This window comes from Elephantulus edwardii, unplaced genomic scaffold (genome assembly GCF_000299155.1).
Source record: "Elephantulus edwardii isolate Elephantulus edwardi_28Jun2011 unplaced genomic scaffold, EleEdw1.0 scaffold00261, whole genome shotgun sequence".
NCBI lineage: Eukaryota > Metazoa > Chordata > Mammalia > Macroscelidea > Macroscelididae > Elephantulus > Elephantulus edwardii.
Window position 1 is genome coordinate 2898527 of NW_006400011.1, and position 4868 is coordinate 2903394.

Below are 4868 nucleotides of genomic sequence, written 5' to 3' on the forward strand. Positions count from 1 at the left end.
TCCTCCCACCGAATTGTGACACACGCATTTTCTGACTTGAAACCAACCAGCCTCCCCTTGTTCTGTTGAAATGATTATCTCTTGCTCTATGAATGAGTTCTTCATGAATACAGTTAAGTGTTCATCACACTGGCCAAGAAATCCAGGACTAGGAAAAATGTCAAGTTGCTACAAGTAGCACACTTTAAGTTTGGCTGTAGATTCAATTTGTGTGTTTTTAACAGGATTACCAACTCTCGCTCATCCCTGGCCTCTTTGGCTACCAGGAGGCAATCATCAACCATGTCAAGGTGTTGCTTAAGAGGTTGCTGAACAAAGGCTTCTTAATGCAGATCAAAGACTCAAGTGCCTTTTTTAAGCAAAGAATGTAACAGGGGTAACTACCGCTAAGGATGAGAGAAAAGCTCAGGGGAAAGCCAAGAATACTGGAAAAAATCTCAGGTGATGGCTCTGCAGTTAGTGCTACTCATACTAGATCTACTGCTTCTCAGTAAGGAGGAGTAAGGTGGCACAGGTCCTTGACAGTAGGCCATCACAGCCCCCGGGATAATAATAAGAGCATTTAAATAAAAACCACAAACAAACATTAGTTCAGAGCCTATAGGTTGTTGTTATTGTTGTTAGGTGCCATCAAGTCAACTATGATTCATAGTAACTTTATGAACAGCCCTGTCCTGTGCCATCCTCACAAACTCATTACAACTAACAAAAGCTAACTTTCATTCTCCTACACAAAGAGAAAGCCTTCCTGGAAAAATCAAGACATTTTACAGAATCTAGGGACAGAGTCATGAGCCTGAAACACAGGAGGGAATCCACAGGTCCTCGATTTCCATTGTTTTCTAGTGTTTCTAGGGAGCAATTGTGGCCTAGTGGCAAGAAGCTGTGCTGCAATCCCAAGGGCACATGGTTCGAATCCACCAGCTGCTCCACAGAAGAAAGAAGGGCAATTTCCTCCCATGTGATTACTGCCTCTGAAAATCTACTGGAGGGTCAGCTATGGGTCTGGTTCTGACTTGATGGTGAACAATACACACACACACACACACACACACACGTTTCTACCTTTTTTCTTCTCTATCACTGCCAAAAGGCTCCACTGCCTTTAGTTTACACAGAAAAAGACAGACTATTCCAACTTCTGAGTCGAACATGTTCTAATGCACTGAAGAAAGAAACTGACTAACTCTCTCTTCTACCTTCACAGGTTGTCTCCTGCCCTCTATATCTGTTCATTTTTTTTTCTATCTTTTGAAATCCCTCAGCCAGATTTCAAAATTTCTACAGAACAGACTGGGCCAGCTAAGGTCACGTAGCCATCCATCCCTAAACCAATAAACAATGGCTGGTAGCTGGGACAAGGGTTTTAGGTTCAAGGTCAAGGCTAGGAAAGTAGTGATTCCTGCTGAACCCAAAGGATAGAGTGAATGGGAAGAAAAACAAATAGACAAGAATTTCTTTGCAACAATCATGTCAAAATGATGTGGGGGGATAGGAGCAAATGACAGCATTTTTATTCTGAGTTATGAGATTATTTATAGAGCTAATTTTTACAATTTCTACACAAGAAAGTAGTGTGCAGCAGTTAAAAAACCAGAAACCGGGGAGTTCTGGTGGCCTAGTGGCAAGAAGTTGCACAGCAATCCCAGAGGTACGCAGTTCAAATCCACCAGAAACTCTGCTGGAGAAGGGGGGGCAATCTCCTCCTGTACCAGGCAGATCCAATTTGATGGTACAAACATACAAAAAATAATAAAATATTAAAACAACAACAACAACAACAAACAAACAAAAAACTCCAGAAATCTTGGTGTTATTCATACTTGGGTCCAAATTCCAGCTCACACACTTACTTACAAGCTGCATGATCTTGTGTCAGTGATTTGATTTTGAATGGGAATAATCCCTGTTCCTAACATTTAAGAACCAAAGGTGTGCGCCTACAGAATGCACTTAATATTGTATCTGGCACACAGGTAAGCATCTCATAACTGGTGGTGATGGTTCTTAGTAGCTGCCATGAGTCAACTACAACTCATAGAGACCCTAAGAACAGATTTTTACTTCATTTGGGAATTATCATGTATTCATTAAAATGCTATTTTAACATCAAATAAAAAGTAGGAAAGTGGGGAAATTCTGCTACTCTGAACCAAGTAATAAATCACTGAGGCTCGGAGAGATACTTTTTGGTAGGTACTGTGGATGGAGTAAGACTATGTCGGCCGCTGCCAATACTGTAGGTCAATTATTCAGGAGATGGAAAGCCTGCCCGCAGTGCTGCACTGCTGTATTGATTAACTGTGGAGGAATTTCCCCCCACAGGGGCCTTGACAATAGCAGAACCATTAGCGGCCTCTCCGTTAGAGCAATCTGCCATTGATGTTTTCCATCACACTTCCTGAGGAAGGACTCTCTGGTCTTACAGTGAAGGAAACCACAATCCGCTCTCTTTAGCCCACAGCTGCTGACTTAGAACTTGACTTTTCTACTTTCACTTTGATAACACAAGCTAGGGAAAAAGACGCATTTTGAAATGCCTTTTCCAAGTAAAGGATAACATGTATGGTGGCTCCGTTAACATTATTTTTCCTTTTTTTAATTGTGACTTTAAGAAAAGTTGGATTTACGTTGACTCATTGTTGTACCTTTTCCTCCCTACCCCCTCCCTCAGTTCACATAAAAAAAAAACAAACACCAAAATTCATCATTGCTGCATAGTTTCCTCTGTCCCCATTCCTAGATTCACTTTGTTATGCACCTTTTATTCTGGACTGTTGTCTCAGTTAACATTTTTTGTTTGGTTCTTATTCCCGTAAGTTATATGTTGATTCTCAGGCATTTTCTCCTAAGTTCCTTGGGCCAACAGTTGTTGTCAAAGGTAGCTGACATAAGTTTTATGTTTAGGATTCTTGTTATTGTTAGATACTATCGAGTTGACTAGGACTCATAGCAACCCTATGAACAACCGATCTGAACCCTGTCCTATCTTGTGCCATCCTCATCTTCTCTGACATACCTGAGCCCAGTTCTGCAGTCATTGTATCAATCCGTCTCATTAAAAGTCTCTCTTCCACTGACTCTCCACCTTTCCAAGCGTGTTGTCTGTTTCCAAGGAAAAGTCTCTTCTTGCAACAAGTCCAAAGTATGTGAGCTGAAACTTCACCATCCTTGCCTCCTAGGAGCACTCTGGCTGCACTTTCCCCAAACATATCTGTTTTTTCTTTTAGCTGACCATGAGATATTGAATCCTCTTCTCCAACATCAGGACTCAATGACATGAATTCTTCTTTTGTCTCCCTTCGATTCTTCTTCAGAGGTCCAGCTTCTTGAAGGATTTTTCTCAGCATACAGATTAAAAGATATGTAATCTATGGTTGTTGTTGGGTGTTGTAGAGATTCCAACTCATAGAGACCCCATACATAATAGAACAAAATAGTTCTAGTCCTATGTCTTCCTTAAAGCACTGCTATGGTTTTGAGCTCATTGTTACTTGCCACTGTGTTAATCCATCTCATTGAGCACCTTCTTTTTCTTTGTTAACCCTTCACCAAGCCTGAAGTCCTTCTCCAGGGACTAGTCCATTCTGATAGCATGGGCAGAGCACACAAGATGAAATATCTCCATTCTGACTGTAATTTTTCCAAGAAGGTTGTATATTTCATATTCTTCACCAACACCAAGTTCAAAGGCATTAATTCTTCTTTTTTTATTATTATTAAATTTTATTAGTTTTAAAGAACATTTACAGAGATTTTGGGTTCTCATTCATTCATTGTTGCACTGTTTTCTCTACCATCCTCCCCAGTTCATTCTCCTTCCCCCACCAATGTCTGTTTTAATTGTCCAATTGCTACAGTGCTTGTCAATTAATCTCCTTTGTCAGTGTGTCCTTTGCCATTGCCTATCATTCCACCCTGAGAGAGACTTCACCCTAAGTCATAAGGAAAAGGGAATGGCATATTCTCTTAGCTACTTCCTGCTGAAAAGGGACTCTGTAGGTTTCAGGGTGAAGATCTTCTCTCACTACTCTACAGGGGCCCTTTGGCAGTAGGAAACACATAGACTATTATGGAGATTGATTTTGGAATTTAGATGCACTGTTATCAATTGTGCTTAGCCGTACATGTTCATATCCTTGAAGATGTATCATGGAAGTGTTCATTAATTCTTCTTTAGTCTTCTTTATTCATGGTCCAAAGTTATCCATGGTATGTTTTACTGTGGAGTCCTTAATGGTACAAATGATTAACATACTTAGTTATGAACCAACAGGTAGGAAGAACATTTTATCTAATTCAGAGGAAGGAAGACTTGTTGGTTTACTTCCGAAAACTCCGTGGGAGAAGGTTGGGCAATGTCCCCTTGTGTGACTAACTGTCTCTGAAAACCCACTAGAGGGTCAGCTATGGGTCAGTTCTGATTCAACAGCACACAACAATAATAACAGCAACAGTCTCACAGTAAGAACTCACTGGACCATAATTTTCCTCTGGCACACAGAGGGCCTCTGTGAGTTAGAATCAACTTGAAGCCAATCAGTATGCTTTTTCCTAATATAAAAATGGACTCACTTAAAGTCTGCTTGTCTTTATTCTCTGACATACATCTAATGAAGTATTACTGCCATGAAGTGTTTTGAGCTGCTTAGTTTCTGTATTGTGATCAACAAATGTAAATAGAAAAGTTAAACATAAAGCAAACTTAGAGCTGTTTATCTATCTTTAAATGAAGAATCGAAATAAGGCTCATATATGAAAATATTATTAGCTTCAAATTTGACTTACTGCATGAATGTGGTTTTGATCATAAAGTTGCTCACTAAAGCCACCTTTGTATGTTTTTTTAATCTTGTAGAATATTTTAT